General features: G+C 39.8%; 1 protein-coding gene and 2 long non-coding RNA genes across 3 annotated transcripts in view; 1 reads left to right on the top strand and 2 right to left on the bottom strand.

The window, feature by feature from the left end:
- The window catches only part of LOC130202335 (sacsin-like), a 105518-nt gene that overhangs the window by 38417 nt on the left and 44268 nt on the right, over positions 1–22833 (top strand).
- On the bottom strand, positions 10166–10992 carry LOC130202366 (uncharacterized). Its single transcript, XR_008833351.1, has 3 exons — positions 10942–10992; positions 10545–10632; positions 10166–10241 (listed from the first exon to the last, which is right to left on the bottom strand). It is a non-coding gene; the product is annotated as an uncharacterized LOC130202366 (long non-coding RNA).
- LOC130202371 (uncharacterized) lies at positions 19850–22408 on the bottom strand. Its single transcript, XR_008833354.1, has 3 exons — positions 22347–22408; positions 21484–21601; positions 19850–19891 (listed from the first exon to the last, which is right to left on the bottom strand). It is a non-coding gene; the product is annotated as an uncharacterized LOC130202371 (long non-coding RNA).

Below are 22833 nucleotides of genomic sequence, written 5' to 3'. Positions count from 1 at the left end.
GAAGGATGCCTGTCATTCCTAAAGCCAATCTATAAATTGCTTGAATTCAAAGTTACGGTTATCTGGGTTTAGTTCCGTGAATAGGATTACAGCTATGTTTAATTTTTTTATTCCATTCAGAAATTGTGTGTCTCTTTACTAATTAACCAACGTCTGCAGATAAAGTAAATCATTTATATTTGTTTATAAGTAACATTATTTTTCCTAATTATTTAATGACATCTTCTTTGTTTTGCCAGCAATAATTACTTTTTGGTTGTTGATTTGAATAAATAAAAAGTCTGTTGGAGCTATTTCATTTGACATTTGTATTTAGTTTTATTGTAAATTAATATTGTTTAATCATTGCTTATTTAGGTTACATTTTGATATGTTATAATAGTTTTTTATGATTTGTGATTGTTGTTTAGATATATTTAGTTTTTGATTGGTTCACTGATTGGGTAACACTGGCCACCTGTGGGTATATGTCGGTGTGGGTAGCTTCAGGACCAGCATGCACCGGGGTGGCCTCTGGTTTTTTTAACAAAACATGTGAGGCAGTGTCAACATTTTGTTTGTTCATTTTGTTTGTTTAGTAAATGAATTATCAGAATAATGGACTACGGGAATGGACATTACTTTCTTTTGGCTCCGTCAACTCCAAAACCCACGGTGCGTCAGTGGCAATTTGATTTATAGTTTCATTGATCTATTGGATAAATGGCCACTTCAAAGTCTTTTTATTTATCCATGCCATGCATGGTAACATTTTGCTTCTCTGATTGCAAAGTTGACAAATCTGACCTTTATTATGTTTTAAAGTTACTGATGCAAATGAATAAAAGCAATTGTTCTCATCTAATCCTAGAACTGCCTGGTCAGATAATGGGTAAAATAATTAGAGCAACCATGTTATAACTAATTATATTAGTCTGCTGCCCTCTGAAGGCGTCAACCAGATACTTGGCATACCATCACAGTATCTGGTCAATATTCATCATAATATTGAATAGTTTCCTCCATTAATTATAGTTTTATTGTTTTTTGTCGTTAATTATTGGGCCGTTTGTTTTACCTGCAGTGAGTAGTTTTGTGTTTGTTTGATTGTATTTTGGTCACGAAACAAAAGAATCTCTGCAATCTGACTCTTCATTGAAACTAATATCATTTTATCATTTATTATTATTATTTTCACCATAAAATCATGAAAATATATCATAAATCTACTTTTCATTTTGAGGGATCTTTTTCCCCCTCATTGGCTCATTGCAGACTTTCATGAGAATAATTATATCAACAATCAATTAACTTAATAAAAACACTCATAATTTTCACATTTGGCTAAAAACAAATGCAACTCAACAATTGTGATGTATCACAAACATACTTTCAGCCAGCCATAACCTTGTATTACAAGAATACATGTACACGTTTCCCAGAGTTGTGTTTTGAAATAATGAGGTGTGTTAATCACAATCCAGGAGTTCATTTGTGATGTGAACTTCTGTCAAACCTGCATTATTAACTTCCCGTGTATGTACTGCACTGCAATCTGTTCTGTAATCTGTTCTGTGTATATATGGCTTAAAGGTTTAGAACATCTCTTGGTTCGTGGTGATCGAGTTCCTCAGCAACGATCATATCTCACACCATTTTTCAGGCCAATGGTAATTTATGACATTCCTGGTAAACCATGATTACTGTAAACCATGATTACTGGCAATTAGTATTTGTTTTGCACACACAAACATAACATAATAAAACAATGTTGACACAGATTTTTTTATCATGTTTAAAACGTACTGAGCATTGATCTGTTCTTACTTTTTTGTTCAATTATAAATATTTGAACAACAATATATATCATTTGGAGCTTGTGGGTTTCAGTGTTAGTTTCAGATTCTTCTGAAAGGTGGATACTTTCTGACATGAGGGTTTGGACAGAGATGTGTGAACATGAATAATGACGTTAAACTAATGTGAATATACAGATACCGTATAAAGGTGTGTGGTGTGTGTGTGTGTGTGTGTGTGTATGAGGAAGATACGTGTGAGCCCATAAAGACTGTACCTTTGTAGTTCTGCAGCTGAATGCTGCTGGGATCCACCACCTCGTTATCCACCGTCACCCCTGGGTGCTTCAGACGGAGCTCGGAGAGCATCTCGAGGTCAATCTCACCTAAAGGTTCCAATACAGTTTGTATTTCGAAAACCACCAATCTCTTCTAGTGACAATTGTGACCTACTCTCTCCACACGAGCAAACCTGTTTCATAATAAAAACTAGAAAACTGCACTCGTAACGTGGGGATCTAGAGGTGCGTCTGCCACGACCACTGATGCAATGTCTGATGGAATAAATGCAAACCACAATGGCCCCCGAGCGTAGCAGACTCCCACAACAGGGATGCTCTCATTATAATCTATGTGGCTGTCTGCACCGGCTCCCTGCAGCTAAACGAAGCTGCAGATCATCTCAATTCAAATGGTGCAGCAGATTTAAGCAGTAAAATAGCTAATATCTTTGTCAGTTTTGCAGGAAATAATACATCTTATGTTGCGATAATCTCAGAAAGAACCTTGATTCAAAAGCTCAAAACCAGAGAGTTATCACTATGATATTTATTTCAATATCATTTAGTCATAGGCAGGTGATTTTGTTGTAGTTCTTATCAAAGCTGACAAGTTGTCATGTAAATCTAATCAAAGAAGCTGATCTGGACAGGTGAATCTGTCTGATTACATCGAATTATACCCTGTGGGTGAGTCGTCCATTTTACAGTCGATTAGAGAATCAGAACCCTTGCTTCATTGTGACACTGACGTGACAGCTCAGGTGAATTAAAAGAATGAGCATTGACATAAGTGAAGGGTAATAGCACTGGTGGGCACATATTGTTGTGCGTTGGTTCAGGAACATAGTATGCAAGTTATCATTAGTGCAGTAAAAAACACAGACTAGTTGGTCCCTTTGTCTGCAACTAAGGTTCAAGCTTAATCGGACCACTGGATGGATCCATACAAACGCTTGGCAGCAATAAGAAGGGCAAAGGTCTTTACGGCTATGACCATAAATGACAGCCCATAAATGACAGCAGACCAATAGGAAGGTACAATGGGCCGATTCATCGACGCCCCCTCACTTTCGGGTTACTGTGTCACAGTCCCACAGCACATAAATTAAGTTCAACAGTAAAAATATGTCCTACAGCGTGTGCACTTACCATCTCCACTCCCAACTCCTATGACATTCAGGTGGGACTTTCCATTTCCAATGCTGAGGGGAGAGCAGAAAAGCACTTTGAGTCTTCTGAACAGTCAAGTCTTTAAATTCACATCCTCAAACTCTCCCGAATGTGGGACACATTTTTAGGGCTTGTAACTGTCAATTTGGCCTGACACGGGTGAGATGTTCTGGGACGGCGTGTGACGTGTCTCCTGCTTCAGAGGCAGATCACACTTTTTAATTCACTTGTGGGGTACATCTCTCCAGGTTCCTCTCTGGTGTGTCACAGGGTTTGGTTCTCTTTAGCATGCCCAAACTTATATCAACATAGACAACATGCAAGAAAAGAAAACCTTCCACAATCAATGCCAATCACATTCACACACCTTGTTGAGCTGGTTCATCTTTGTACTCTATGCTCGTCGTTAATTATTTGGTTTGGTGGGCATAACGGTAACAAACGGCATGATAACACTTGTATAATAGAACAACAAAACATTATATTTGAGTACATACAAGTTATGTTGATTAATTCTATGCGTGCTTCACGTCCTCACACCGTATTTTATCAATTTCATTTCCTGACATACTTGACAGTGTAATTGGTTGAGGTGTGTACACTGCTCTTCTTTCTGATTACATCTGAAGAAAGAAACTTATTTCAGCCTCGGGACAACCTCACATAACAACACTTCCCAGACTTGTGTTTGGGAAATAATGAGAGGTGGAGGAATCAGTCTTATTTTTATCTGTTGTGTTAATAACATTTCAGGTGGTAAATGGAAGTGAAATATTGTTTCTCCCAATCTGCCTTCTTCTACACTGCTTATTAACTTTTATTGTATTCTGTTCTGCAAAATGTTCCCTCAGGGTTGAGACCATCTCTATGTTTATGGCAATCTGGTTAATCAGCAACATTCATATCACAACACAAGGTAAAGTTCATGGCAATAAGTGTTTGATGCGCACCCTTCCCCCCCCCCCCCCCCATACACACACACACACACATGCACACACACACACACACACACACACACAAAACTGTTCCCTAGTTCCTAATATATTACATTGCATAGCATCATATTGGATATTACATCTATTATATTTGTAATGACGTGGTCATGTGGCTTCACTCATAACACGTGTGTGTGTGTGTGTCTGTGTGTGTGTGTGTGTGGCAGATTACCTGGCCAGTATATCTGGCAGCATATTGTGGATGAAGTCCCGCATACACTGATGCTCAGAGGAGCGCTCCAGAAAAAGATGGAAGCATTTCTGGTATCTGCTATCATCACTCACCAGACTCGTCAGTGGAGACGCCATGGCAAATAAACTGGCAAAAAATGAATAAATCAGAGAGCATTTCCACCAACAAAGAAGGCCGTTTCAATTTGCTTTATTAATTTAGTATAAACAGAGTAGCTGTTGTCAAGCTTATGGTACTGTGACACAAATAAAGAGTTTTGCAGTCAGATGTATCATCAACATTCACTGTAACTCCGAATTTAATTGAACCAACAGGTTGTGACGTCATTGGACGTCGTTTTCCTGCTGCTCCTCGAACTTCCTTATTCCACTCACTTTATTTACACAAATATGTATTATAGTTTAACAAATATTCCCTTTTCTCATAACACAATGCAGCCATTGTTAGATTGATTGTTGTTCAATCATCTGCTTTGCCTTCTGCTCTCAGTGATTTGAACCGGAAATGTGCACAACCACAATCCGTCGGATCGAGCAACCGGAACCACGTCTCGGTGCAGCGGCGGAGAACAAACAACAGCCGCACACACAGATCGATACGGAGTCCGTCGCGTCCGATCGATGTGCTGAACGCGATCGGTGACGTCACAGTTGTCTCTTTTTGTCACTATAATTGTGCACGTGTTGTTTAAACTACACTTACTGAGGCAAACCGCGACAGCGTTCACTTACATGTGGTGCAGCAGCTGGGAGTCCGGAGAGGTCTGCGGGCTGGAACCTCCCACCGGCGCGAGCCTCCCGACTCCCTGAGACGCGTCAGAGCCGCCCGGGGCTGACACGCTGCACGTTAACGACAAGCGACATTACAATCCGTTGAGAAAAACAAACATTCAAGAATTTACAGGTTTAAAAAAAACTAAACCGTCTGCTTTGTTTGCACATTGTTAAATTATCCTCAGCAAACATTCAAGAGCAAACAAAGGCTTATTGGGGAGATTAGTCTCAGTTTTAATATCTGTAAGTCAATAAAGTGGCTATATCAGCCTGGCAGCGTGATTGTGTGTGACTTTGTGATGTGATTCAAGTCTCAGCAAGCTGCTTTTTTCACTGCATGAACCGATGCCGGACCGATTTTTTAAAAGTCGAAGACATTAATTTTAGCATGCTTAAAATTGATCAGCAGACATGTGGGGTAGGCTATGGCATCGATGCTCTAAAACATTACAATACTTAAGGCAGATGGGATTCGGTAGCCTCTATACATTCTAACGCAGGATGATCAGTTTGAGATTAAAACAAGACATGCTTATGGGAAAGATTATGAGGAACAGTTTCTCGGCATGTCTATGTCCCCCAGACTACCCGGTTGTTATAACGTCAGACAGGAAATAGACCAGTAACCCAAATCGGATCGTAATTAGGCCACACAACATATGTGATCATATTTTAATCCAGGGAGTGAATGCTGGGAGGAGATTTTAGTCAGATAATATTTAGTAGCCTGAAGTTCAGAATGTAATTGATTAGACTCTAACATTTCCATTTGTTGACATGTGCCCCTGCTGTGAACATTTCTCAAGGACATCAGTGCATTCAGTCCATTCATTGTCTCATGTGATGACCCCAGCACCTATCTTGTTGTTGGACATCTTTTCTGTAATTCACACAATATCACCAATTTGACAATTAAAACATATTTTCTTGAAACAAGTGATTTTATTTTTGGTTTACGTTATGCCACTATCTAAAAACAGGGATGAACAGGAATGTAGACATCATAACTTCTCCAACTTAAAGAACAATATTTTTCATTGGAACATTTTATTTTTCTGGCATTTTTTCGTAACATTTGGCTTATATAGACTATCCATATGGACTATATAGCCAGAACATGAACTAAAACTAGGACACTTGGCCATATTATTATTATTTTCCCTCCCTTCATTGGCTCAGAGTTCAAGCCAGGCTGAACTTCAAAGGGCCTTTATGAGCATGCTCATAAAGCATCTTATCTATCCAACCTCATTGCGCTCCATGTGCCACCTCCTTGCTTTCAGCAGATCACAAGGTGCTAATCTTCAAATATCAAGGAAAACTTAATAGAAACATTGAGTAAAGATCGAGAAAACACTGCTCGCTCGTCGTCCCAGAGTGTAAAACCTAGAAGACAAGCTAGTGGACAGAAAGGTATTCCTCTAGCCGCTTTCTTTGGATTGAACCTATACTGTCTACTGTTGCAACTGATGAAGCAGAAATTGTTGTTGAGATATTTAATTCTTTATCAACGTGGTGGATCAACCTACAGACCAGCATTGCCTTAACAAGCCCAGTGCTTTTTGTTTTATAGCAGTTAAATAAGAGGGGAAACAACTCAATCAGGCAGAACTGGATTAAGAATACTACCCATTCCCAAAACCCAAACCTCCCCCTAAAACCTCAACATAGTTTTGCCTGTGGTAATTCACTAACGTCAAAGGCTGCTGTTTCATATCGCAGACATTTAATTTATTGATGAATATTGACTGCTGCAGGCATTTACACCCGTTTGTCCATTACACCTTGATGTTAGTAGTATGAAGATAAGAAGGCTCATGCAGATCCAGAGGCCTAAGATCCAGCTGGTGACATTGCTTTTCTTATTCCCTGTTCCTGCCTTTCTTCGGCATCAAAAATGAATGTTCAGCGAAAGCTACATTCTATGAATATAAATACAGTCCAAAAATCATTCAGTATTTTCTTTTGGCAAATACAGTCATAAACAATATTCAGTTTGGAAAGACAAAATATCACCAGCAAAGTGATGAAAACGGCAAGAATGTCATCACTGTGCCAACAGTAATACATCCTGAAAAACATTCATCACTTGAAAAGGTTAGGTATTTTTGTTCAATATTCATGAAGCTCTCCGATAGGCACACGGCATTGTATTATATTATCCGGCTTGGATCGTGATTAAAACTAGACACCGTTATTGTTTAAAAGTCAATCACTGAAACTTGCAAATATGTCTCAAGAGCTACTAAAATGATATGAATTGGACAAGACAAGATCCGCTCTTGTCTTTTTCACCCAAAGCATGCCGAGCGTTTGATTTCAACCGTTTCTTAAACAAAAGTGACAGTCTTTAATGCATGGGTTTAATGAGACAAGACTTTTAAACACTTTCACTTACAACCTCAGCATCCCACTATCGGAGGGGGAATCTGACTGCAGGGCAAGACAAATCTTATCAGCTGCTTATATTTTCTGGACTCTGCCGGGTAGCCGGCATCAGCAATTACAATTTGAGTCAAGGAGCCGATGAAGATCACAGCAGGACGAGAGCATCTCTCTCACAAAGATGTCCCTCCCTTTGAACCCTGAAAATGTGCAAAGGAAAGAGTGCCGCGTTATATTTTCACATGGTTCCACAATTTATTTGCATTTTTGTCCAGCTCTCCATGTACACACAATAGTAACACAAATAGCAAGGGACTGTAAACAATAGGGGAAATACTTTTTGATTTTCTTGGATACAACCTAATAGAATCAGGTCAGAAGTTGGCTGTTCTTTGTTGTATTATGGAAATGTAGCCAGATAACTTGTTTATTAGTTGATCCTGCTATCTAAACATGATGTCACTGTTGGATTTCACATTGACTTCACATGTACCATACTGTATGTCCCTTTGTTGGCCAAATATTAGAAAAAGAAACTACTCTCAACAGTTTAAACTTGTAAAACAGAATCTTTTCTGTTTTACAAGTTTATAAGGAGCACTTTCGCCAAAATGGATCAAGCATGCTTACATTAATCAGCTGTGTAAATACAATTGTTACAACATGTAGCAACTATATTTACAAGGAGCACTTTCTGCCAAAATGGATCAAGCATGTTTACATACAATCAGCTGTGTAAATACAATTGTTACAACATGTAGCAACTATATTTGAACCAGCATTACGATTATAGAGTCACTGGTAAAATACATTCAAAAGGAGGTCAGATTACACAAGACCAAATGTTCAGTTTGTGGAGGCAGAAAGAGAAACAGCGTTCAATACCAACACCACCAAGTATTAGAAATGTAATTTCAACTGGGCCCGTATGGATAATGCACTGGAGGATGCATGTTTAAAATATACCCAATGTGCATTTATGGCTCGAATAAGACGCTTTACAAGAACACATGGATGTCTTGTACTGTAAGTGGAAATCTGAAACAATTTCAGGGCTGAATAAAAGAAAAGCTGTTACTTTTGTGCATGAGCAAGAGAAAGAGAAATATGATATAATATACTGAACTAATGTGTGCTTTGACATATTTGGTATGACTGGTCTTTCATGAAAGAGAAGAAAACTAGTTTCTCACCTTGCTCTCTCAGCTTTGTGTGTGGATGTTATAAGTGATGTACAAATGCAATGAAGTGTGACATCCTTTTGAAAGAATTAAAGCCTATCTGCTCTAAAAAAAACACTGTGATCTATATTATTGGTAATCTCTGTTATTGTATCTGCTTTGGTGATCAGTGCATTTTTGTTTTGCATTTGTTGAACAAGTGTGTATGAGGTATGATCTTTATCATGCTGGTATTTCATAATTTGCATTAAAGGTCTGTTTTCTGTTCATTCTCAGACTGACCAACCAGATGTAGTCTGTGCGTAGAAGGCTGCAATTGGCTGCCAGCTGGGATCCTCCTCCCACTATCCATTCTGCATTCTGTGCTTGGTCCAAGATGATTGTGATTAGTTTAAAGAAATACAAACAAGCCAGAGTGTCGTCCCCCCTATAGCAGAATGACAATGTGTGGAGCCAGACCTTTCTTTAGCCCTGACACAGCGCTGTGGAGATTGGTTTGACTACGCAACACTAGTTTATTCTTAACTGCCATCAATCAGGGCGAAATTCCACAAATTTCCCTTTTTTTCAAAATTTAGTCATCTATGCGATTCAGGGAGGACAAATGACCGCATCATTGAAGAGTTAAACTCAAGGAAAACCTGCTTCTGGATTCCACATATTCACAACATGTCATCAACAGAACACAGTCTGACAGCAACAACTCGCATGACAATTAAAACATTAAAAAAGTCGTTTGAAAGAAAAAACTAACGTGAATCAGCACTAATGTAGTGCATAGAGCATTCTCAGAAAAAGAAAAAAAAGGCTGTTCGTTTAGCCGCAAAGGCGAGTGACATTTCTTTTCACAAAGATCCAGCACTGATGAGACAAAGTCAAACGCCAAATGTTTTATTGTTTTGTCTTTGAATGTCACGAGCGACTGCTGACTCCAGAGGATTTGTTTTCCTCACGACACAAATACCAGACAAATATCCAGCTGGTTCCTCTGATTCACAAAAACACCCGTGGATCCAGTTTGTCTTTAGGAGTCTTCATGACTTGTTGGTGGCAACCAGTGCTGTAAATTGCAATGGGTTAAAAAAAGAAACTAGAGATCCATTTGTTACCTACGTCTGAGGCCTTTTGTCTCATTTGCACCATGGTCGGCTTTGGTTCCTCTTCTTCGGGGAGGAAAGTTGTCCGATATTCCAAAATTCCGGTCCACATTGCCCTCAGCAGCAAATCAGGTGCAATCGTCGTTATCTGGTCTGCTGCATTTTTTTTTCTCGCATTACAGTTGGCACTACAGCAAATAATCATTCAGCCCAGCCGCCAACAGTCGGCTGCATGTGATGGACGCGCCGCTAACAAACAGAACGTCGTCTGGAGTCTGTTCAGTCGAACACGCCTTGAGACGTATAGCCGCACATATCTATGTCACCATCGTAGGCCAGGGTCAAGGGCTTCTGCGGCGGAGGAGACGTCTTCGTAGATTTCGACGGCTTGCTGAAATAAATAGACAAGAAAGAAAAGTTGACAGTGTATCTGACTTGGCAGCACAGGGCAGCCGGACCTGATTGCAGTCGTTACAAATAATTCCATTATCTGATAGCAGCTGCACACAGCAGACACAATACTGTGAGGCATATAACTCATACTTGACAGGGTTATTTTCGAGGAGAGCAGTTGGTTAAGAATAAGCTTCATTGTTTGGCCTCTTTCTCACCTATAAAGTGTGTGGCCTACACTGGTGCTTTTGTTCTTGTGCATTGTGCAGGAGAAATCTCCAGAAGTCAATAAAGTACATACCAAACCAGGAAGGATAATGCAATAATGAAGAGAATGAAGATGAATCCAACAGCAGTCACGGCGTAAACCCACAGCTTTACTCTTCCATCTGTGCAATCAAAAAGCAGTTTTAATACAGAGTGTTCAATATATTTACGGCGACATCTTCCGTCTGGAGCTCTTTTTTCCTCTCACATTTTAGAATAAGGAGCAGTTCTGTTCTCTTTTAAAACATACTGCAGAGGAGCGAGTTGAATGTCTTGACATTTTTATGGTTAACTGAGCTATTTTCCTCTTCAGAGTAAAAGACATCGGCCTAAAATGGATTCCATCTCCGGCCCAGTGATCCCTGAGCTACAAAGGGAGGGATGATCTCTGGCTCACTGGTCTAGCTGTAAAGATGATTTATTTCCAGTACCTGGGCCAACAGGTCTTAAGGTCCACTCACTAAAGAGGTCCTGGGCCTTAGACGTCCGGGTTTTAATCTTCCAGAGTTGGTTTTCACATCAGCTTTGTTGGTGTCCACCCCCGGGGTTCTGGTGCAGTAGTCCAAGAAGCCGTGCGTGGTCATAACTTCAGTGTAACCCTTCTCACACCCACACACTCCGCTCTGCATTGGGGGAGCACATCATGTCATTTTCATTAATTGCGTTGTAACTTTGTTAACACTGTTCATCTGTACACATGACATCTATTACTTCTGTCCATTCAGGAGAGGATCCTCCTCTGTTGCTCTCCTGAAGGGCTTTTCCTTTTTCCTGTGAAAGGGTTTTTTCTGGGTTTTTTGGGGAGTTTTTCCGATGTGAGGTCCTGGGACAGGGATGTCAATGTGTACAGACTGCAAAGCCCTCTGAAGCAAATTTGTAATTTGTGATTTTGGGCTATACAAAATATACTGAGTTAAAATGTAATTGAACTTCATTTAAAGACAATTGTCTCTTTCCCATCGTTTCAAAACATTACTGCTTACAATCCAGTCTGCCATGCAAAGACACTACTCTGCTTTACTCGACTCTTTTTATATAATGCATCCTTAACGCAGGTTGATTCATCCCAACCTCCTAAGTGGGTAGATTACAACAGCATTTCCAGATTCTAAAACAAGATACAAATGAGCCCCAGCACGCAACACACACACACACACACACACACACACACACACACACACACACACACACACACACACACACACACACACACACACACACACACACACACACACACACACACACACACACACACACACACACACACACACACACACACACACACACACACACACACACACACACACAGGAGCCAAATGCAATATAGTTGCTCCCAGCATTCAAATTATGTCCTTTAATTTGAAATATATTCTCAGGCATTTTATCTGCATCTAACTGCTTTGAAACCAAAACACTTTAAATGCTTCTTAATCTGAGGTTGGGGCTCTCTGTGTTTGCTCAGTAATCATAAGGTTGCAGGTTTCAAATCCGAGCCAGGTCTAATTTCTTTCCCTGGGCTCATAACTGCAGCCCACTGCTCCTTAATAACTAAGGATGGGTTAAATGCAGAGAAGGATTTCCCACGGGATAAATAAAGTGTACATTTCTTTCTTAAGTCAGTGCTGCACTGTGGAGTGCAGTTACGTTGATGGTGCTCTAAGGCAGTAACACTTCAAGCTGAGGCTATATTCTTTGTCATTTTATAGAAGCCTGTGAGCAGTTCCTCCATTAAGCTGAAATCGCTAATTGACACACACAATTGACCCATTCATTTCTATTAATAGATTCATAGAATGTCTGTTCTTGATAATTAGAAACGTAATTTGTCAAAACCATTTACCTAGAATGTGGGACCAGCAGGAAACTGCAAACGCACTGATAATTACACAGATCCCAGCTGCCTGATCAAATCGCGACGATCTTACTGGTGTGCAGTGCGAAGGGTTTGGTGCACGGAGGATGGCAGTGTCTGACTGTGGTCCGCCTTCTCTGCAGGAAACACCCCCCTAAAGGAAGACAACAGGTTCTTATTCTTCATTTCGCCATTGATCACTAAATGCATGTACTGTCACACCTGATTAATGGGCTCCGTTGCCTATCAGAGTTTGTGATCAATTTGTGAACATTTTAAATCCAACATGGAAAATTGCATGTCAAAATATCAAAGAGTAATGCCTTGGGATCTTGCCTTCTCTGCAGAGGAAGGTTATTCCTTTTGGGCTCATATTTACCAAAAAACACTTCTCTACAGCAATAAGATCACATTCACCAACTATTTACAGCACATCAAGCTCGCCTAAAGCTTTTGTTCCCACAGCGCAACTACCTTTTTCCATTTCTCTATGCCTGCTCTTCTTCCCACAAATACAAATGCGTGATTATTTTATATGGATTGAAAGCCTCCTGGCTTAGGGTCTGGCTTATTGATTACATAAATTAAGAAGGAGAGAAGAAATCAATGGAGGATGCACTGAGTATGGGCAGATCAAATAAGGTGTTAAATTCAACAAGAACACTATTCTAAAATTATTCTATTGTGTGTGTGTGTGTGTGTGTTTCCATGTGGGAAACAGAGTGTGAGAAACAGAGAGTACAGAAATATCACACTGTCGTGCACAATCTAAAAATGATGCCATTCGGTTTTCATGCAGGGGGTGAAGTCACTGATCATACAATGAAGTCACTGATCATACAATGAAGTCACTGATCATACAATGAAGTCACTGATCATACAATGAAGTCACTGATCATACATATTGTCGGGTGCAACCCGTATATAATGCATTTTAAAACTGAGATTAACAATTGCGACATCCACTCTTGTACACACTTTTAAAATGTTTCAGTTAACACCTGAACAAAGAAATCCATTCTACATGAATTTCTAAACTGACATTTTCTGCCGAAATTAAAGTTATGACAGTGGAGAAGGATGAAAAAAATATTCACCGACTGTCATGGCAACGCGTAGAAATTCTTTTTTGAGTGATCAAACAATCTGATATTAGAGTGCATATCCACGTGATCCAGGCTGCACAGAAATATGAGACTCTGTGCAGCTTTTGGCTGTTGAACTGGGACACTTGCAGCTGCAGTCGGCATTAGGCCAGATATACAGGACTGTCTCAGAAAATTAGAATATTGTGATAAAGTTCTTTATTTTCTGTAATGCAATTAAAAAAATATTAAATATTAAAAGAATAAAAGGCTTGCAATATTTCAGTTGATTTGTAATGAATCCAGAATGCATGACATTTTTGTTTTTTTAATTGCATTACAGAAAATAAAGAACTTTATCACAATATTCTAATTTTCTGAGACAGTCCTGTACATCGATACTTCTATTTCTACAAGAATGTCTGAGTGAGTTTCTATGAGCGCTTCTGCACGATGACTCCTCACCTGTGACATTGACCCCATCTGAGCGCTGACACCACACCACTCTTTCATTGTTGCTCCATCCTCCCATCAACCACTGGTAACTGTGGCATTTCCCCCCTGTAGCAATGGCAGAGAGGCACAGGCAATGCTCATTCGCAGTTTGTGTTTGGCATGCGCCTTCGGCAGGCTTCCATGGAGGCTAACCACCACTTCTCCTGCTACCCAACTACTTCCTATTATAAGGTAATACATTATGTTTGTAGGAAAAAGAAGAGTGTGCCATTTTCTTTTGAAGCACAGTGCTGCAAGCCAGATAGATCTTTGGAGGAAATGAGATGGTGGAAAATGGTCAAAGATGTATATGAAAGAAACCTCTTATTTTCTAGAAGGAAGGATCTCATTGTCCTAGTGAGTGAAAGGGGAACATTGAGTTGAAGAGAGGAACAGTCAAAGAAAAAGTATTGTCACACATGTCATGTGGAATTACTTATAGGAGAAACTTTCACTTCGGAATTAATACAATGAAATATTTAGCCAAACAGATGTGTAGAATTATTAGGACTGCCAAGTGCCTGAACATTACCATTATACTTGTTAATCTTTCAAGGGAAAAGTGAGGGTTAATTAATGAGGAAAAAGAGAGCTGGCAAGAGGTTAAATACTTTGGGTCTGTTACATTTTAGGAAAGTAGGTGCAGCAACAGCAAGCAAAAAAATCACAATATTACGTAATGACACAACGGCAGGTGGGAAGATAAATTAGAATAATATGAAAACAATAAACACAACACACAGGCACAATCAAAGAGTCAAGGAAAAATGGTTGTTAAAGGCAGTAGAGATTAAAAAACAATAAATATGGTATTCCACTTAAAGATTTGGTCGGACAGTAATCGGATGACTCCATCTTTGATCAAATTTGTATATCTGGTGTAGCAGCTATGTTGGAATATGACCACATAAAATTATAGTCAATTCAGCATATTTTTAGTTTTTACCCTGCTTCAATGATTATTTTGCAATGACATTCACTGGCATGCAGGGATGGTCATTTATAGAACACTTGTTACATCTTTAAGCCTTTTACCTGCTTGCAGAGATGCTTATAGTTAGTAAAACCCAAAGGAGCCTTTCTGTGGCTCTTATGAGTAGATCTACGGCAAATGTAATGTTTATTAGGAGTTAGTTTCCACTTCATTGATTCATCTTGAGGATCAGAGGCTTTCAGTCTTTAATATCCAAGGTTTATCCACTAATTGAGTGTCCATTTATCAAGAGAATAAAGCTTAACTTAACACCAATTAAACCTTAATCTGACTCTGTGGCTGGAGTGACGTAGAACTGTACTCTGGGCGTGTCCAGTACACCCTGACATCACAGCTGGCCGTAGTAACGGGAGTAAAACCGTGAAGCATTCAACTCAAAGAAATCAGAGAAAAAATATGTATCATTATTATCTGATACATTTGTAGTTATACTTAGGTAAAGCAAACTAACATGTTCGCAAACATATTGTTATTTACCTCCCAAGCACACATAGAGCAGCATTCGCATTCATTCAAGGTTTCTGACCAGAATTCGATCTCCTTGGGCTGTTTTTGGACTCCACCAGCCCTAAAGGGACATCTTTGACACTTTAGCTGATAAATGCTCCACTATGTTCAGCAGCTAGTTATTAGCTTTGCATATGGTGGATTTATCAGAGCCTATTCACTGAAAGAATACCAACACAATGAGATAAAAGATGCTACAGGGGGAAAGCAGCAGTGGGAGATAATTCAGTGCAGAGGACTACTTCTGCATCAAGTGGTCATGTGATCCTTGATAACAATAATTATTGTATTTTCTTTAATGAAGGCTATCAAATCAGGCGATTTTAGGACAACGCGCATCAATAAAACAAGGTTTTCCATAATCTGTCCATATTTTTCCAGTACCTTTACAAGGCTGTGTCTCAAACACTTGATGTGGGCAGCTGCCCTGGTTCTGCATGACCTGAATGATCACAGCTTGAGAGCGAGCTTGGCGACCGGTGGTCTCAAAACTTCGCCCCTCCACGCAGGTCAGCTGGCAGGAGCTCCAAGATGACCACACAGTCAAATGGCAGTCTCCTGAGGGCAAAAAGAGACAGAAAAGCATCAGTGATAGGAACAATGAAATCGATAGAAGAGTCAGATTGTCCTTTCTGATACTTGAGGGTGGTCTGTGTTCAGCTTGCCAACACTATTTCCGGGAATAATCTTATCTCCTCTAAAAAAGATCGGAAACAACTTCAGCACACAGTTAATTTACCAAATGCGCAAAAAACAAATTACTCAGACAGCCCAGTGGGTATTCAGAAGTAATAGACACCCCAGAGTTATAAATGATACAACACAAACCATAACTCTGAGCACAACTGTAAAGGCAACCCCCCAGACTGCAACTTGTCTCTTAGGAGCGTTTGATTTGGGAAATGATTTTAGTGGATAAAAGCTGGTTGATGTGATCTGTGAGTCTACGTACACCACTTCAACACTTGTTTCCTTGAAGGTCAAGCAATAATATCCCATGCAATCCTTATAGAGTCAGCTTGTTGTGATAATATCACCCGCTGTTACAGCCTCTCAGCCAGAAGAACCCTCTGATTCCCTGCCCCGAACACCCATTAGTGACAGTATGTGGATTGATGCATATTATCTTTCATCTTTATATGGATCGACTTCATCAGTCATGCTGCTACGCCTGTGGAAACATGCTGTGGCTAAAGCTGCAGGTCTGAAAACAGCAACACACACCCACACACCCACACACACTGTACATCACATACATGGTGACAACCTCCCTGGCCCCCGTGCGCCTGCCACCGTACCACGAACCGACACATGGACGCAAATAACACACATCTGCTCCGCCATCGAACACTTCTGATCCTGAGCCAAGGCTCACAGCAAAGGCGAGTTGAGTGATGAATCAAGGCGAGGATCAGAGGAGCGCAAGAGACGGATGAGCGGAAGCAAGCACTGCAAAAGGGTCTTGTTGTAGAAAAAAAGCTCACAAGAGTCTCGCTTGGCTGGAGCCATGACAAACGAGATCAGAGTTGTCTTTTTATCGGATTATAATGACTGTTTCTCTTTTTTTTTAAAGAAAAAGAAATCTGATATATTCGGGTACTTGTGTAGCTGGCTTGCCCGCCAACTAATTGTGCCGAAGGACAATAAAGCTTCATTATAGCTTTTCAGCGTGGATAGCCAGACGGTGACAAGTGAAGCAGGTCATTGCTGTCTGGCCGCATATCTCTTGCGACTTCCACAAGGTGGTCTAAAAATGGATAAAAGAGGATCTGATGGCTTCTTCTTGCTGAGGGGATTTTCACAATAATAAGATGAATCAGACATAATTAAAATCCATGGCAATGTTTCATGCCATAGGTCTCTAATTACCTTGTAAACAGCATCAATTAAAAGTACAGTGTGACAGTTGATTGGTTCACGAAATGTCTATATTCTATATTTTAAGTGGAAGAACACAAGCCTGCATTTGGCATCACGCTTCTCATTTCTTTGAACAATGGAGGAGACTAAACCAACAGGAATACAAAGTTACAGTAATTCAACTTTTCTTTTTTTACTTACATCTTTTCACTCTCTAGTTAACACCACTGTTAAGCTACAGCTTTACAGGACAAGTGGCGGCAGTCCATTGCCAGCACGTGCATTTGTGTGGTGCATCACCCGCAGTGACTGCTCAGGGCTTTACTGATTTGCATGGCCATTCATTCCAGTTATATGTGTAATGTCTGTGTATTAAGCCCCTGATTGACTTTGTATTATTGACCAGGACAGTGAAGCTTAAAATATGCTATTTAGTGGTCTAATTTGTCTCAGATCCAAATGCAATGATGCAGTTCCTATTTAGTCGCAAAAGGGAACACTTTTCTTTTGGGAGATGATGGAGCCAATTGTTTCCCTTTGGAGGTCTATCTCGGAAATCAAGTTCTCAAATGACTTCATAAATAATTTCAGAATTTTAGTAGCAGGCACATACAGATCCTCGTTTTCCTACATAATGATGTTCTGCCCTCACTTTGTAAGATCAACGTTTTAAATGTATTCATCATTGTGATGCAAAATTAGGAATTAGGGTAAATAAGAATAAACCAAATTATGTTTTGTCATCTAAAATTGTTTTACCTCCTGCTTTTGCAAAAGCAATGAATAAACTATGAATGATTATCAAGGATGTTCTGATTTAAAACTTGTTACATGTTGTTGTTGCATTATTAATCTTACTATCAATGTAATTGCATGAAATCTAAAATGTATTGTTATTATTATTTGAATATAGTCAAATGTAGCAATATTTCTACAACTTCAAATTTCTGATGTAATTTTGGGTTCATCATGACAACAATATGTTGGCCTGCCTCACCTGCTCAATAATGAATCATCTTGCTTTTAATGCAAACTGGAATCTGCCAATGCACTGTCCTCTCCACGAAGTGGTTGACATTTCCAGCTGCTAAATAATAATTGCAAAATCAATAAAAGTCATAGATTAACTAATGACCCTGTTACCTCTACGTTATCTGGTTGAACATGTCCAATAACAAATTACAAAAAACACACAATGTCCACATCAATATAAGAAAGTTCACATTTGTAGTTAATAGAGTATAAGAGCATCATGGCTGCAAAAGTCAATACTGAGCAACTAAACGAGACAGATTTTACGCTACATCATGTCACAACTTAGAAATACATAAATAGTGGAAAATCATCCTCTGCTAACGAAAACAACAAACAGCTCTGGAATTCTGCATGCAGAGAGCTTGTGTGACAATGCAAAAGCAATGATTTTGTAACACTTCATATACTGAACATTATACAATCAGTGCGACTTTACCTGGACAGGGGACAAAGCAGGGCTGCTGCATTTCCTGTTGGATCTGCTGCCGCAGTTTGTCTCCACAAAGCTCTCGTCCATTGGCTGCGGAGGAGACTGGCCAGTTGCCCTTGTGGGCGACACATGACAGGCTCCTCCTCCGGCCCCTCGCCACACTCTGCACCCTGCATGAACGCACAGTCAAATATGACCTTTTTATTGTTTTGATCAGGTGACGAACATTAATTAGGCAAGAGGAAGTTCTCCACGACCATCTATTTTAATTATGAACCGTTTGTGAAAGAACGGCGACAAACTGGATGACAACGAATTAAACTAGTTGGTCGTTGCTCCTCTGTAAGTTTAGAATGAAGAATTACTGGTTCACATCGGACACTCGAGATTTACTATTTAACTTAATAGAGCTGTTTTTTTTCAATTTCAGTAAAAATATCACACGTGTTTTGTCTTCAACCCTTGGGACATACAGTAGATTTCTCAGGGTTTTAATGCTCGCCTGCATAACATCATTTAACTTTATAAGGGGCCCTGTGGAATTTTCTTGGAAACCCAAAACCTTTCTTCAATGTAAAATATTAATCACCAAGATGAATCGTGTGTATTTTTTAAGTCTAACAAACATATTTAATCCATTTCAATAACTCAATAATAAACGTGCATCATTTACATCCATGTTTACTGGCTCGGGTAATTAACCCTCCTGTTGCCTTCGGGTCAATATGACCCGATTCAATGTTTAACCCTCCTGTTACCTTTATATTTACTGACATATTTTACCTGTGGGGTCAATTTGACCCCAGCAATTAAAACCTCCAGAAAATTATTAGAATTAATATTGTTTTCCAAGTTTAAGTGTGAGGTACTTTATGTTTGTTTGTTGACAACGAAAGAACACGACATTAAACATTGAATCGGGTCAAATTGACCCGAAGGCATCAGGAGGGTTTTAAGCATGCACGGTGCAGCTCATACCTCCACAGTGCATGGAGACCAGTCACTAAGCAGCCATGTATAGCAAGGCCTTATGGGACATGGCTTGGTCTGGGTGAGCTGCTGGGGACAGGCCAGCCCTCCTCATGAGCCTCCTGCAGGATCCTCCGGCTGCGCACAGACTGACCTGCAGAGCATCAAAGCAAACAGTGTTAGGAACCATAGATCAGAGGACGGCCAGCTGTATGCACAGCGCTTCAATGTTCAAACTGAATACTCTTTTTGCCTTTGGATGAATCCAAAACAAAGAGCCATTCTCATAACATGACAAACTCTGTGAGGGAACAAAACACCGTGGAAGTCATTGAGTCAGTGAGAAAAATACATATCCTCACACAAACATACAGTAAGGACCCATGAAATAACGAGTGGCAGAAATAAATGCCGATTATTTATTTAGGAATAAAATTAATATATATTCTTTTGAAATATTTGCCTCATGACAAAAAGGAATAAATGGCATTAATATGGGCAAGTGTTTTGCTCAAGAGAGCCATTCATAAGAGGGGGAAGGGGCCGTTTGTTAAATGGCACTGGTTAAAAGGAGTGGCTACAGAGTGGGTTATGCTCAGGGTCCTTTGAGGCCCAGTGAAGGCATGGCCTCCATCAGCCATCCAGTTAAGACAGAAGCTGTGTGTGCGTGGCTTACGCCAGGGGAGGTGCTGAGCTCAGTGGGCCCGGGCAGACACAGCAAAAGGACAGTCAGCTCTGCCATCTCAAAAAATCAAACCAAAACATTAGCAATCCCACGAGATCCTGACAGAACAAGATCCTTTTGTCGTCTGACACGGATACGACGCACATCCCTCATTAAGGCTGATAGATGTGTTTCACATTGTGTGAGGGCAAACAGAGAGAGAGAGGCAGAAACAGAGTCAGAATCAGAATCAGAATCAGAATTGTATTTATTGCCAAGTAGGTTTTCACCTACCTGGAATTTGTTCTGGTGTATGGGTGCATACAGTGAACATAAAACATAAAAACATACAAACACAGTCACAGCAACAGTGGCATAGCAGAGACAGACAGACAGAGAGTCCTGAGTTTAAATCCCCAGTTGAAAGCCCGTGTAAGTGCACGCTTATTGGAATGAAGGGTTGATTGTGAGAGACAGATAGTCGAGCAACAGATTAAATGAATACTGTCTTTGAGTGTCTCTAATTGAGATGAGAACACATGATTGGCTTTGGGAGGCCTGAAAACAATGTATGCATCAAGGTTATATCATTAACTTCTGTATATTGCATGAAAGTGATGACGAGCATGCCACATGTTTGTTATTTAAGTGCATTTTTAAACCATATTGAGAAAGGGTGTATATTTTATTTAGGAACCCTGAATCATTTATGACATCAAGAAAGGTGAGGTTTATAAAATTAATTCACGTCAACCTGCTGTTTTAAAATCTAATCGTATATATATATATATAGATATACAGATATATATATATATATATGTAAATACATATATATATATACATATGTATTTATATATATATATACATATATATATATAGATACATATATGTATTAATATATGTATATATACTGTACATGATTACACATTCTTAAATATTGTAATGCATTTAAATATATTCATGCATAGTTTAATGTCTTTGCGAATGCCAAATAAGAATGAATAATGAGGCTGCACATGTGGTCGACTCTGTGTCTGTTCATGAGGTCATGCTCCCATTGGCTTGGAGTTAAGTTTATTTACCTTGGTTACCGCAGGTGTGCGAACATTCAGCCCACTGCGACCATTCAGAGAGGATGCAGTTGACAGGACAGTTAACCACGCAGTTCTCTGACAGCCTCCACTTGTTGATCAGACCAAACTGTAGAAAAACAAGAGCCCAGCTGTGAGATGTCCACTAAGAAGAAAGAGGGAGTTATTTGGGAGTTTTTCCTGGTCCGATGTGAGGTTTTGGGGCAGGGATGTCTATGTGTACAGATTGTAAAGCACTCTGAGACAAATTTGTAATTTGTGAAATTGGGCTATACAAATAAACTGAATTGAATTGAATATTTCCATATTTTAAAGTTCATTTTAGGACAGTGGAGGTGTAGCAATTAAACAAATTCACCATTTACTTTGCTTCCAAATTCTATTGAGCTACATTCTTTGAATTTCTTTGAGAGGGAATCACATTGTTATTGTACAATATACTTGACACAGAGGCAACAACATCACAGCCTTCATAAGCTATGGTTTTTGAGATACCAGAAGTGAACTGCAGATTGTGCAACAAGACTAATCCCACCAGTGAGAAATGTTGCAGTGATGAAGTAGCAGTATTGAATGTACAGTAACAAGACCATCGTCTATCTTTACACAATTAAGTCAAGGGAATTGAGTTGAATTTGAATTTAAGTTGCATTGGGCTTAGTGATACATAAAGGCGGTAAACCATTTTCACTCCATTGCTTAAGATTTCCAAATATACTGCAAAAGGAGAAAATAATAAACATTAGAGTTATATCACCCTGTCCATAGTGAACAAACTTCATCTGTATGAGTGTTAAATTATGATGAACTGTGGGATGTCATTATGAATGGAAAACAGAGTCCACAGTGATTACCTGCTTGCATTTCAGCAACTCCACTAGCTTGCCGTCGCTGCGAATACAGTCTACGAGACGAAACGTGAACCCTGACCACAGATGGCATTTTTCGCTCAGCTGGCATGTACTCCAGTCTGCAACACACACACGCACGTGCACACAGCAACATATCTGGACATTAGTCTCACTGCCAGACCCGCCTGTCAATTCCAACAACAGTGTGCTAAACTAATACTCCTTTATTTTGGGAATCTTTACCCGTGTCTCACACAGGTACACCTGGACAAGGACACACACCTTATTTTACGTTCATTCAGTTCAATATATTTGCATTGGGATTGAAAGGCCTTCTGCCATTCACTGGGCGCTGCCATGTCACCACTCATCCACATGTAGCTCAGGCTGGATGTGCAGATGGTCCTTACCTGAGACTCGGTGCTGGTAGGAGAAGCAGGTGCTGTTGAGAATACAGGGCTCCGACTGGACCAGCTGTGGACAGGCTGAG

The sequence above is a fragment of the Pseudoliparis swirei genome, chromosome 2 (genome assembly GCF_029220125.1).
Source record: "Pseudoliparis swirei isolate HS2019 ecotype Mariana Trench chromosome 2, NWPU_hadal_v1, whole genome shotgun sequence".
NCBI lineage: Eukaryota > Metazoa > Chordata > Actinopteri > Perciformes > Liparidae > Pseudoliparis > Pseudoliparis swirei.
Note: the sequence above shows the minus strand (reverse complement) of the source record. Positions and strands in the feature narration are given on the sequence as shown.